Source organism: Amphiura filiformis, chromosome 15 (assembly GCF_039555335.1).
Source record: "Amphiura filiformis chromosome 15, Afil_fr2py, whole genome shotgun sequence".
Lineage (NCBI taxonomy): Eukaryota > Metazoa > Echinodermata > Ophiuroidea > Amphilepidida > Amphiuridae > Amphiura > Amphiura filiformis.
Genome location: NC_092642.1, coordinates 52,977,028 through 52,991,944, shown reverse-complemented (window position 1 = coordinate 52,991,944; position 14,917 = coordinate 52,977,028). Strand labels below are relative to the sequence as shown.

Below are 14,917 nucleotides of genomic sequence, written 5' to 3'. Positions count from 1 at the left end.
AGTTTTGTGGGGTTCATTATCGAACCCCAACGGTTTTAGCTTGTATTTATATTATTTATTAACATAGGCCTATTTGTTTGTGATATTTCAAGCGTTTTAAAATGTCAAAATAATCCCATTTCAATTACACGGTTGACGATAAAAAATTACTGAATTTGGAGAATGCACGGCGACCACCACCTGATTACCATATAGGGGCCTATAAGCTCATAATGGGCTACTGATTCCAAAAAATAAGTGCACTGAGCCGAGAGAAATAACTTTTCAATAAAAGAAATGTTTCCAAGTTTGCTTTCTAAAGACATCTGGAATTACAGTTGCCAATGTTGAAAAATCTCGCAAATGCAATACGCTGGCGAAGTTACGTAATAATCGGATTAACTACTATAGCAATAGGTGAAAACAATTTTTGAATATACCGCGCTGCACTGATACTTTCACGCGGTACCTCTGCATTGAACCATATCATGCTGATCATTTGCACCTGTAAGATTAGTATCTTTGAAAAGACCAGTATTGTGTTCAATCTATGATTGCAGACATACACAGGTGACTATTACAATCTGCTTGTAGTGCAGCGCGATATGTTCAAAATTGTTTTCACCTATTGCTATGGTAGTTAATCCGATTTATTACGTAACTTCGCCAGCGTATTGAATGATAAATCGTGGAATTGGTCCGAACACCACTATTAGCAATGATTAGGGGTGTGCATCATGGATTGAAAAGCCCAGTTGCCAGATATTTGTTCAGAACAATTGAAATGGCGGCCCCAGCAGGGTGGGCCCCCAGTCGGAACTCTTGCCCCCTGTTGCCCCCCCCCCTAATTGAAATGGCGGCCCCAGCAGGTTGGGCCCCCAGTCGGAACTCTTGCCCCCTGTTGCTCCCCCAGTAAAAACCCAAAATTACGAAAATTTCAATTTTTGCGGCAATTTTGCGCAATTTTTGTTGATCCCCCCCATTCACTTTATTCCTATGCCCCGAAAATTTTCTCGGGGGCCGCCACTGGCTGAGAGTAAAGCTGAATTTGCGGAAAGATACTCACACATGTCATGCATGCTTAGTGTTTAGTACTTCCGTTTTCCATGTTTTCAGAGTGTCAATTGCCATACATATTGCCAACTAGCATTATAGGCTAGTTAAATTAAGAACAATTAACGGTTAACCCTGGCATTTAACTCGCCACTAATTGCAACAGAACCCATTTAATCACCATTCATACATGGGTGAAATTTCAAAGTCAAATTTTTCAAAGAACCATATGCCTACCAATGTATTGCTCTCATAAGAATTCAGAAAAAAGTAAAGCAATAACGCCAGAGGTCACATTTTGGGGTCCATAGGCGTCTACATTTAAAAAAAAAAGGCTCCGACTTTAATCCAACTGTCTCAAATTGTTCCTTTGGCAAAAATGAATTAAATTGAGAAAAGTTGCTTTGTTTTGGATGTTTTGTATCCTAGGTAACGTCGATCACAAAATAAGTCAAGGTAAACATGGCTCAATGGACTTTGATATTTTTTTGATGCGTTACCAAGGTAACAAACTATCCGAGATGGCAAACTATTCTTTTTTAATGTTCTTGCGGAAGAATCTGAGACAATTTTGATTGAAATCAAGAATTTTTTCAATTTTGTCCCCTGTGGAACCCAAAATGTAACTTAAGAACTGCAGATCAGAGATAGGCCTAGGTCAAATTATACTTCTTATGAATCCTTATGACAATATACATTTGAAATTATACCCGCTGCATTTATAAGAGGTCATTTTGGATTAATGCAAATTAGGCACCTTTACCACTATATGGATTTTCGGGGACTTTTGATGTCCGGCCCGTGAGCCACGATTTTGGGGTGGGGGGTGCTGATTTACGGCGAACTTTTTTTTCCAGGGGGGGCAATTATGTGATAAGTGGACTTTCTTCCCAAATTTAGACCTTTTTTTTTAATTTTGGGACTTTTTACGGCTCTGTACGGTGCTTTTCTGAAATGAATGGGGATTAAATGGACTCTGTTGCAATTATTTAGTAGGGTGATTTCATAACTGATTGGCCTATTATGATTTATCAAGTATATTTCACCGCCAGTGAGTGAGCAGGAAGGAAATAGTGCCTTGGTTTGTCTACTGTCGGGTAATGTCATGGGCCTTTCGCCATGATGCAAGCGGATATTTGATGTCGTGTAGGCCTAACATATTGCACTTCTCGGCAACATCAACATTCCCTATACTGCACACACATTATTTAGTACGTCCATGGTTAAAGGTATAGGACAATTTCTTTGTTAAGGGATGCTAGCCAAAATAACCGGCCGATTTTTTTTTTAACTTTGACCGTTGACTAGAAAATTTACCAAAGATTCCAAAACTATTTTCCTTTTTAAAAAAAGTAGTTAAATAAAGTGTACTGTTACTATCAGCTGCCAAACTTGCATGCAAATTTAATGGAGTTGTCCCCTCTCCTCTGACAGATACGAGGTGCCAAAGCCCTCTTTCAAACAGCGCCACAGGTGAACCGTTGAAGCTACACACTTCAAACCAAAGAGGTTTTAAATAGAAATAGAGTCGCAATAGATTATATAATCTTTTGTTCGTTTGATGCCGATTAGAAGTTGCGACAGGCTATTCATAAAAGTGGTACCATTGTTTCGAATAAAGGGGTTCCGCCATGAAATTGGTCACTGACCCGGCATCATATTAACGCTCTACACAACAGGCGAGTATCAATAAGTGACCACACTACAGTCATGTGTAAGGGCAGTCATGTGTAAAGTGGTACCATTGTACTCAATGTATCCCAAATGTGTGCTTGTGTGGGTCTGAAAACTATAAGGAGGCTTTAGCTGTCGATGCAATCATCTTTACCACCCACCTGACGATAGGTGTTTCATTTAAATAAATTGAATGCTCTTGGTGATCGATTACACATTAGAATGTATGAAGGCTGCCATTTCCAGTCCATATATCTATATTACACTAATGGTAATCGCTATACGTATAGGGCCTACATGTAAGTATAAGTATAGGCCTATAAAGGTTGTTTTTAAGAAATTTCCATTTAATTTTATTTTAAGGAGATTGGTATAGAAATAGTGGCGTACCCAAAGAGGGGAGGGGGTTGGGGAGGGACAGATTCACCTCTGTGAGAAGTCTTGGGAGGGGGGAGGGAGGAAGAGGGGAGGAGTGGATATGGAGAATGAGAATGAGGGCTGGAGGAAGGGATAATAAAGACAAGTAGATAAATAGAAATATAAGGAAAATTATGGGAATGAGAGAGGGGACAATGAGAGCGAGGGAGTGATAAAATGTAGGCCTAGGAAAGAATAAGTACAGAGAAGGGAAAAGAAAGGAATGATAAATACATTTAATAATAATTATTAGGCCTATATAATAACTAAACACATAACAGCACTGGGCAGCCATTCGACAATGTCAATGCCTTTATTCGTTACGTAATTAAAACGCCCAGTCACATGTATTTCACACCTACCAAACACAACTCACCCAATTTCGCAAACTGGACGTTGAATGTACACTCTCATGAATATTGATTGGCAACATTTTCCAATATGTCAGCGCTCTAATCGGAAACAATAGAACAATATACCCTGCAGAGCGTTGCTTCAAACGTTGATGATTGTCTTCGGCGACGGTTCGCTATCACACCACCACGGAATAGGCCTGGAAGCGGCGCTAGAAATTAGCATGAAGCCGCATTCATATGTAAATAGCGTATTGTTATTTAAATTTGCGCCCAGACGTATTGAGGGCGACAGTCATGTTATCCAGACAGAGAATGTCTTGATGGGCCAGGCATGTCAAATTGCTGAGTGAATGTGTATAAATCCCTTTCTGTATATGTAATAAGCTAGTATATTTCGTGTTCCAGTTTGTTATAACAAAAAATAAGTATTATATTAAATATATTAAGTGTATAAACTTTGAAATTGACGTGAATTTGAAATGCAGAGCTCCAAATCTAGCTAAATCGTGTAGTGTGAAATTATGCTGTGTGACCCCCTCTGCGTGGTAGAATTATATTCATAAAACATTGAATTTAACATATAATATGGGCAGCCAACCACGATTTATCAACATTTAAAAGATATATTAATTAACAAAGATAAATAATCAATAGTACAAATGACAATTTAACTAGTAAACAAGTCTGAAATCTTAAAATGTTGCCACGTGATTTCCCGAACATGTGATATGTCTACATGTGACCATTATTCAGATTTACCGAAGTATTTAGAGTATGGTACACGGCTTGCAGGCAACTGTGTATTTCTTTACCTCCGTATAAAATCAATAATTCATGCTAGGAGCCAAGTAACATTCTGTCTGCTTAGTGCAGTTTGGTATTTTATTTTACTTGAGAGCATATAGAAATACATAAGGCGCCATGATGGAAAGCTATGGAAGGTCAGGTCGGGTATCAAAGGTTATTTTAACTTCAAATACTACTTGTGTTTCACACCTTGCCTCTGTCACGTATTTCCTTCATATTATTGACCTCAAGGCCTAATTTTGACTTTGCTATTGCAAAATGTCATTTCATATCAAATTAGTAGACTTTCTTTGAAAAAACATATCACTGGTGCCTGATGGGAATACCCGTCCGCCATTTCATTAAACTGGATCGTTTTCGCCTGGTTTGTGCCCAGATGTATTGGGGGCGCGCTATACTCTCATTGAACAGGCAAAGTTCGCAAAACTAACAACGTTGTTATTTGCCAATATCAATTAACATGATCCAAGGGGTCGAACATGAATTATTCATAACGGATCGATAACTGGCCTCACTTTCTAGCTAGTAAACCAGCGGAATTTTTCATAGGTTTTGCGTTGCTAATAGAACAACCGTGAATTTAGTGTCACCCCCTTGACACCACTCTTCGCCATACATAGGCTACATTCTCCCAGCCCCATTTCGTGCGCACTGGCCTTTACGTACAATTTACCTTCATTTTGGGCTAAAATTGTTTGAAATTGGACATTTTTAGCGAGCTTCGCGCGCACTTTAACTAGGAAATTAGCAAGAATTATGGGCAAAATTCATTTCTATTAAGACCAAATTAGTAATAAAAAAGCAAATTTTTCTCGTGGAGCGCGCAATTTCTTTGAAAAGTAATAACCCAGTTTACCATTTTCCCTCTTAGGCCACTGTATTGCCAAATTTAAAACTTATTTCCTTTGTTTTTTTGGTATTTTCTTTGATTATTTGAAAGTGTACTTTTCTTTGAAAGTACATTTTCTTTTCGATGGGGGGTGCGTCGCACCACCCGCACCTATATATATCCCCATTTTTGTTTGGCGGATTGCCCCCCGGAAAAAAATCCCAGCTACGCCCACTGTCCCTAAGGTCCGTTATCACTAATTACGAAAAAGGTACACTATACCTAAGGTTCGATATCACTAATTTTGAATAAGGATCGGTATTTCTACGGTCCGATATCGCTAATTTTAAATAGGGTTCGCTATCTCTAATTTTAAATAAGGTCCGCTATCACTAATTTATTGAAGGTTCGCTAGCGCTATCTCTAAGGTTCGCTATCACTAATTTAAAATAAGGTCCGCTGTCTCTAATTTTAACAATCCCGGTATCCCTAAGGTTCGCTATCTCTAATTCTAAATAAGGTCCGCTATCTCTAAGGTTCGATATCTCTAAAGTTCGCTATCTCTAAGGTTCGCTATCACTAATTTCAAATAAGGTTCACCATCTCTAATTTTAATATGGTTCGCTATCTCTAATTTCAAATAAGGTTCGCTATCTCAAATTTTGCATTTTGATCGAAGCTCATAGGAGAATGCAATTTGAAATTAGAGATAGCGGACCTTATTTGAAATTGGAGATAGCGAACCTTATTTGAAATTAGAGATAGCGGTCCTTATTTAAAATTAGAGATAGTGGACCTTATTTAAGATTAGTGATAACGAACCTTGGGTATAGCGCACCCTAATCGAAATTAGTGATAGCGAACCTTAGAGATAGCGAACCTTAATTAATTAGGGATAGCGAACCTTAAACAAAATTAGTGATAGCGAACCTTGTGTATAGCGGACCTTTATTGCAATTAGTGATGGCGAACCTTAGAGATAGCGAACTTTCAATAAATTAGTGATAGCGGACCTTAGGCCCTATTTAAAATTAGTGATAGCGAACCTTATTTAAAATTAGTGATAGCGAACCTTATTTAAAATTAGTGATAGCGAACCTTAGAACTAGCGAACCTTATTCCCAATTAGCGATATCGAACCTTAGAAGTAGCGGACCTTTTTTAGGTATAGCGAACCCTTTTTCCTATTAGAGATAGCGGGATTCTGATCTCCATAGACTTTACACGTTAATGATAGCGAACCTTAGATGTCATAGTTGGGTCTGTCAATATCAGGAGTTGTTAACTATGATTAAGTGTGTAAGGGTCACGGTGTTGTGCTATGTGGGTTGTAAGTGCAATATGAAAGTCCGCAAGCTTCCGCACTATGTGGGAAGACGCAAATTCCTTGAATTTCCCGCGCGCATCGGAAGAGATGCCGATCCGTATGATAGTGTGACCGCATTGGGAATCGTTAACACCGTCGCCAACACCAAACTCGGCGAATCACAGTGACCGCATGCGTTAATATGCCTACTAAGATTTGTTAATTTCCGCATGAAGAACTTTAAAAAAATCCTAGGTGCTGATATAATCTAACCCAAAAATGCAAAATTCGTTTGTTTTTTTAATTTTTAATTTTTGTAAGAAAGCTTTTAGTGTCGGAATTTGCTTTAAAAATTCACAATCACAAAAACGTATGTCATATCATTGCAGATGAACAGTGTAGGCCCCTATATAGGCACCAACACAGCGTGATATCGCATAGTGAGACTTACTATACGAATCTGTCCTCTACTGTCAAAATGTGAAGAACTATAGGCTAATAACGACAACAAGATATTCGCGCAGCAGTTAGATAGTGAGGCGATTATTTGGTTTATGGATTACATAGGCGATTGCTTGTATTTTTAGGGGCTGTATAACTATGTGTATAGGCCTACACCAGGAGTAGTTAATGAATCATCTAAAAATTATTAGTGCAGCCGAAAATTCCGAAGGCTTCCCATAATCCCATATGCCAAAATGCAAAAACTTTTGAATCCCCGGCTTACACACTGCCAAATTGGAAGCTCGGCACACTTTCCCTAACATGTTTACGATCTTTTTAGGGCGTAATAGTCGAAACAGCACCCACCCCTGAACATCCAAATTATCTGTCACCCTCCCCCCTCATTCCTTTATTGTAGGCCTACTACCCTTTAAAGGGCCCGATCAACACACACTATGCCATTCATATTGTGTTATCAGGAGTAGATAGCAACACACACTATGCCATTCATATTGTGTTATCAGGAGTAGATAGCAACACACACTATGCCATTCATATTGAGTTATCAGGGGTAGATAGCAACACACACTATGCCATTCATATTGTGTCATCAGGGGTAGATAGCAACACACACTATGCCATTCATATTGTGCTATCAGGGGTAGATAGCAACACACACTATGCCATTCATATTGTCTTATCAGGAGTAGATAGCAACACACACTATGCCATTCATATTGAGTTATCAGGGGTAGATAGCAACACACACTATGCCATTCATATTGTGTTATCAGGGTAGGTAAGTCATTCAAATTGTCATTTGTTATTTTTGAAATGAAAAATGTGGCAAAAAAACGAAGAAAACAGCAGCATTGACGAAGTTGGAGCCCCGTTCAAATACATGTAGCTAATTTATATACTGTCAGTATATAGATTTATGTAAATGCCTTATTTTGTCTTAAATATACGGCTTTCGGCTGAATCACTAGCAGGCTATGTTAGCACATCTATGACAATGACAAAGGTACCAAAATATGAATTTTGATGATTTTTACGATCGTCCAGATGAGCAAATCACTGAATCACTTTAATTGAATATTTTCTGAATACTGCCCTCGTTTAAAATTGGGGAGATTTAAATTGTGTCTCAAGCGAGGGCGACACAGTTTTCAAATATTTGGGATTGTTTGGGAGGAGTCAGCAGTATAGAGGGTATGCAATACTACGTCACTCATGACAGAGTCATCCTCATTTAAATAAAGTTCTGTCCTCCGTAAGGTACCACAGGGCAATTCGCATGATAATACAATAAAACAGAGAATAGGTATGAATGGTTGTGGAATCGATCTAGAGGCCTGTCCCTCTGTCATCTTAAGCTATCTTAGAACTGTCCTCCAACATGTCTGCCATTTCAATTGTCATACCGTTCCGGTTGGTTTATTGCATAGGGTCTATAGAGGTTGTGCATATGACGTATCATACCGTAAATATGGCGGACTACTAAAATCCATTCAACAAAAGCATGATTGCAATCTACTGCGACAGTTCGTCTCACACACAACAAATTCACTGCGATCAAATAGGTTGATGACAACATTTAATTGAATGGACTGCACTGCGCCATTGTCATTGAATTGAATGGACTGCACTGCGCCATGATTACGGTGAAGGACACCGGTTCAAATCAATCAATAATTTCACGCACAACCTCTATTTAGGAATCAATATTTTGCACCTGGTTTTTCTCTTGATGGGAGTGCTCAGGAGTGCTTTGGGCTATTTGGTTTTTCTCATCATTCTGAGTTTTGCCAGCCATACACGCAGATCTGAAGGTAAGAAATGGTGCATTATTACTTGTGTAATTTGAGTATTTGAGAAGTGAGTTGCTTTTATGCTTGATGATGCTTGACACGGTTATGTTAGCCAGATTTGGGGCCTGAATTTTGTTTTGCTTGAACAATTTTTTTGGCTACACAACGTATGATTTTTTTGATGAACTTGTGATTTTTGTTGAGTTGTTGTTGTTCCGAGAATTGCTGCTCGCTCCGCAAATTCCAGCGGTTTAGAATGGCTGCCGTTTGAAGCTGAAAATGAAGAAATTATATTCGCAGTTCATTCATTTCTCTAGTCGATGAAATACTCGATGTATTGAGTTGGCAAAATGTTGGGGAATTTAAACTGGGGGGCAAAATTATTTGCATGGCAAAATTGACTGGGCGTGGCACAGCGTCATCATCCCAATATCTTCCGTGTCAAAAATTGCCATGATAGTAGGGCGAATCCTAAAGTTCAACAGCCATGCATGGCGAGTTTGTTCGAGATTGGCCGAGCGACTCAGGCTAAGCACTAGTCCGAATAATCAGTCCCAGAACAAAATATTAATTTCTGACATGATCGTGTTCTGGGTCTGAACTGTTTCCATTCAAAATCTTGATGGCAAAATGGACAAAAGAAGCACATGGTCCTACATGCAACTGCAATTCCGCCGAAAGGTTTTTAAATTGACCGAAAATAACGTGATGTATTCAACCATGGAAATAGTAGATGAGAAGGAATCTCAACTAACCATCATCAAAGTTCCAAACACATTGCCGACATGTACATTGACGTTTCTATACACGTCAACCGCTATAGTTATATCATAATCCTCGGGATTATATCCCAACACGATGGTCATCGGGGACGTAACATTTCTATGACATGACATTTTCAATTCTAAAGCTGCAGTCAAGCGACCAATGCTTATGGACTAAATGCGGCCTTGTGAGCAGGAAAGGGCGGGAAATATGAATGCATTATGGTACAGATGGGATAACATAGCCAAAAATAATGCCTTGTGGGAAGGATGTATTACCAAAATCGGAAGTAGAAACTCATATATTTGAAACATTTAGGGCAAATTTTCCTATGGGGCGGTCTGGGGCACATATGAAGGCAATTTGATAGAATTGATTTTCCGTTTGTCTTATGATAGAATCTGTTCCCATTTTTCGGAAACAATCGGAACAACTTGTTTTATACCTTTACATTTTAATTGAATTTGGGGTCAGCGAAAATACGATTATCCTTACAAAATGTATAACTTTTTTAAAAGTGTCTTTAGTCGAAAATACAACGTATTTTGATTAAATTTCCCAATATTTGTATTGTTTTGACTTCTCTGCATCTGAAAATGCAGAAATCTGTTGCAAATGTTTATAAAATCCAGTCTAATTGAACGTTAAAAGTGCGCTTCATCAACGAAGGTCACAACAACCGGTTCAAAATTTGTTTGTGCGCAAAGATTTATCGCTATGAATTTCCAGTTATGCTACCAAATCACGCTGATGGCGGCAATATGAGTGTCCTCAAAAGGGAATTTGTTGAGTCTTCCTTTGTAATGAAGAATAGATAAGCGGGATTAGTCACAGGCGATCGATTTCGTTGTGATTCCTTCTCATCTACTATTTCCATGATTCAACTGTTTGAGAATATTATCATATCAAAAGAATCTACTACACCATCATTCTATTTTCATTATAATTAGGAATAAAATCAATTAATCTAAACTTACTGAGGAACTTATTGTCCCCGAGTTTACATACTTTAACAATAGAGTAACAATGTATTGCATCGCTACTCTATTAGCGATTGATTATTAGCCAATGATTGGTTTTTAACCAACATGACCAATCGCTCACCGAGCGCGGAGTATAAACTTATATTGTAAAGCTACTCAGCGGCCGGCGAGCAGTTGATAAAACACGTGCTTCAAAATAATTCTTTACCTGACGCGGATGATGTGCGTGGCAGGCGTAAAGCTTGCAAACTATTTGGCCTGGTAAAATATAGGCGTGTCAATTCTTAATTAAATTTCATGTATTTGTTTTATACCCATTTTGTTTTTGACCAAAATTTAAAATGTCCCCAGTGCAATACGAAATAGGCCTCCATTATTTATGTCTAAACTTTACTTTTTTGATTATTTTGTGAAAGCGCGGAGATTATATACAATAGAGATTGCGATTTCCAAATAGGATTTTTCACGGATTTCCCAATCGGTCACGGATTTTTCACGAAAATGTCTCCAGGTAATATTGTATAATTATTGATGTATATTACGCTTATTCTTCGTTCCAGAATTTACCCTCTACTTTTCTGCATTGAAACACTTTGTGTGACCTTGAAGTGAACCTAGTCCTGCGTAGGTAAGTTGATCAATGAGGTTGTGACTGTACGCCCGTCCAGGGCCGTCGCTAGAAGGGGGGTATGGGGGGTGTGACACCCCACCCCATACTAATTTTTGTCGGCAAATAGTGACTGTTGTCGTCAAAACCTTGTGACTGTCGGCAAATGTAGTCAAAGGTATGCGTGATTGTCGGCAAATTGCAAGAGTCATATAGAAGATTAATGTGTAACGAAAGTGTGCTGTTTCGTAATAGACAATATTGTTAATGTTTTAGTAGTTACTAGTCAAAATTTTTGAATCCTACCCCCCACTTTTTAGATTCTTGAGCGCCGTCCTGGCTAAAAAAATGGGGTCTGCAAATCACAGAATATTTCCGTCGGCAAAACATGCTGTACACACCCAGAATCATATTATTCAGCGACGCCCCTGCGCCCGTCTTAACTATTCAAAACACTCTACTGTGATGATGTCTGGTCACTTATTTAGTCAGTAGGCATATTGACGATTCTACACGTAAAAAATGTACGCGCGGACAATGCAGAAGGTGCAAAAAAATTCCGGTTTCACATTAACACCATGTGGCCTATGCATTCCTATGTAAGCCAAAAATTAAGGTACCAGTTATGTTCACCTGTATATCCTAAACAGACAGATATGTCATAATTGGAACCAGGAGCCAATATAGCTGTATCTTTTGGCTCGAATTTAAGACCTCATGCGTTGAAATTGTTCAAGAAATAAAGACACGGCGATCCCAAAACCCAAGGAAGATACCCAATTTAAAAGTTGCAGTTTGCTGCATTAAAATGCCTATTGATGTGTACACATTAAGGTTACACGAAGACATATCGAATTGCATTCTGAATATCTTTCCGATATCAAAATTTGTTTTTGAAATTCACGATATAATACACATTTTATGACAAATTGTTAAAATTTGATATTTTTCACATTTTATAAATCTAATGACATATTCTTAAAGTGTATGTAGCTGGGAGGAAAAGCCGACGATCAATTGAAAATTTTGACCTTTCTTATTGAAGATATGGATTTTCCCCCAAAAAAGACCTAATTTTTTTTTGTTTTTGGAAAAAAATCATATCTTCAATGCGAAAAGTCAAAATTTTCAATTGATCGTCGGCTTTTCATCCAACCTACATACACTTTAAGAATAAAGTTTACTTCGAGTACTGATAAATATCAAAAATATCAATTTTTAATCATTTGCCATAAAATGTGTATAACATTGCGAATTTCAAAAAATCAAAATTATTTGATATCAGAAGGACATTCTTCGTATTCAGAATGCAATTCTATGTCTGATGTGCTCTAATGTCCCACAAATACTGTCCAAACGTTCATACCCCACCCCTTAAGATTATTTCAAAAGGTCATAAGTTAAAACACCATAGGTCACAGAAAAAACAACTTAAATCCAATTCATAGATAATCAAATAACCCATAATTTTGTGTGCAGAACACAACACCACTCTTCGCCATACATATACATTCTCCCAGCCACATTTCCCTAACATAATATGAAATAAAAAAAAAAAGAAATTTAGTTCGGCAGAGGCGCCGGCGGGGCTCGAACCCAAACTGCGTCGCTTTTATGTAGGCCTATACAGTATCGCCAAATCACCAGCGCCTTAGACCACTCGGCTACAAGGACTTGATATCATTGTGAAAATTTAAACATAAACTGAGCTCAAAAAAGAAACTTATAATTTTTCACAAGGTCATATCTTGAAATCCTGTCCATCAAATTGAACCAAAATTACACACAGATTTACTTCAATCCTCTACTCTGTACTCTTAACACATGTCAGTAACCAAGCAGTTATCCAACTGACGCAACAGCAAAATGCACTGACATGGGACAGCTTCCTGGACCACATTCACAGCCCAGCCCTGTTTCATGAAAAAAGTGTATGAAAAGAAGAAAGCAGCACCGTTTTATCATCTGTGCAAGGATCTTGTGTGCATTCTCACAGATTTTTTGTCCTGGGTGCCAAATGTTGGGCTGTGAAAGTGAAGGAAGTCCAGGAAGCTGTCCAATGATAGTGCATTTTGCTGTTGTGTCAGTTGGACAACTGCTTGGTTACTGATGTGTTTTGAGTAGAGTATTAAGGTAATCCTGTGTGTAATTTTGGTTCATACCACGTGACAAGCAAAGACAGAAAACGTACCATATTTTGGAATTTTATTTGTTTAAAAACATTAATGTGTATTAATAGCGCTCAATTGTTGATAACTGCGTGTTTTTGTGGGACATGAGAGCACATCGGACATATCAATTGAATTCTGAATACGAAGAATGTCCTTCTAATGTTGGGCCCATCCTTTTGGTACGGTATCTAAATGGAGCCATTAACATAACTACTAATAACTGGTTTTGTTTTGCATTAACAGGTCATGGCTACACCAGACAAAACCCGTTTTGTTGTTCTCATTTTGGTGTTTTCACCGTTGCTAACCCTGGCCCAGCACCGGCGGCCTGCAGAAGAAAAGGGACTGGAAGATGCAGCTACTTTGCTTTTGCGTGAACTGCAGCTGGCATTCCTCGGCCAAGCTGACCTGGGAAATGATCTCGAAGAACGCGGAGTATCCAACCAACACGGTAGGCGCACTACCAGAAATGGAAAACGTGCAAAAAAGGCAGTGCAGAGGGATGAGAGGGTGTTGGTACTACGACGAGTCGTATATTTGGTGTTACATTACTGATGATGGGGATTGGGAATCTTGCTGTAAAGACGAGTGTAATGGTACGATGATAAGCCTGGCTTATTCGGCGGCTTATTTAACGACTTGCCGGTAGTCGGTGACTTATTCGACGACGCGGGGTACTGGTGCCATGACGGGGACGATACTTTAGCAACTTGTACTCCGAATTAACTGAACATCTCGTACTTTCATTGTAGATTCAACGAGCACCAGTGATTATTCGTGTTTTATAGTTTACATCTAACATGGAGAACTATGTTCAGCATCCTTTATCATTGATTCCATTTATTTCTTAAAGGAAGTCTCCGACAATCAAAACACTTTGCCTTATACTTGAAAAATAATTATCCAAGCACGAATCACGTGATTTTATTTAAAACAAACTCATATTGGTCATAAAAATGAATAACTTGAAAACAGCCGTTCTCAACCGCGATACCAAATTCCCGGGCACTGAAATTGTCTAGTGCAATGACGTCCCATACAATGAAGACAATTGAGCGCAAATAACCATTACGTCATTGCACTAGAAACTTTCGGCGTGGGAATTTTGAATATTGCGTGTTGAGAGCCGGCTGTTTTCATTCGTTTTTACGGTTAATATGGGTTCAAGTTGTTTTAAATAAAATGTGATTCGTGCGTGATAATTATTTTTCTAACATATATGGCAAAATGCTGTGATTGCCGCGGAGACTTTATTCAAACACACATAATTTATAAAAAGACATGTAAAGTTGTAAACTTTTATGAAATTGCAAACGTTTATAAAATAAAAACAAGTCAAAGAAATAGTTGTAACCATGTAGGATGTTTCGTTACTTGATTCTGGTCAATATGATGTAATGGGTATTGACCTTTATTGGCCAATGTTGTCAATAAACAAGCATTTTAGACAGTGCAAACAATTATTTTCTTATTTTGGGGGTCATTCGATGATGGGGGGGTGTGTGGACACCTGTAAAACTAGGGGTCTTTTGGCGAGATTTGACACTGAAAAGGGGGTCTTTGGGTGAGAAGGCCATTGGGCTATTACAGAAAATAGATGTACACCACACCCCCTATAGAAAAGTTTGGATTTCCGAACTTTTTGTCCAATCGTGACTGTTGGAAATCCAGACTTTTAAAATGTCCAAAGGCAAAAAATCCGACAGAAAAACGGA

At 38.4% G+C, this 14,917-nt stretch overlaps 1 long non-coding RNA gene across 1 annotated transcript; it reads left to right on the top strand.

Moving 5' to 3' along the window:
* The first annotated feature begins 8,611 nt into the window (after positions 1 to 8,611).
* On the top strand, positions 8,612 to 14,555 carry LOC140171835 (uncharacterized). Its single transcript, XR_011861648.1, has 3 exons — positions 8,612 to 8,697; positions 10,985 to 11,052; positions 13,446 to 14,555. It is a non-coding gene; the product is annotated as an uncharacterized lncRNA (long non-coding RNA).
* Positions 14,556 to 14,917: the final 362 nt, after the last annotated feature.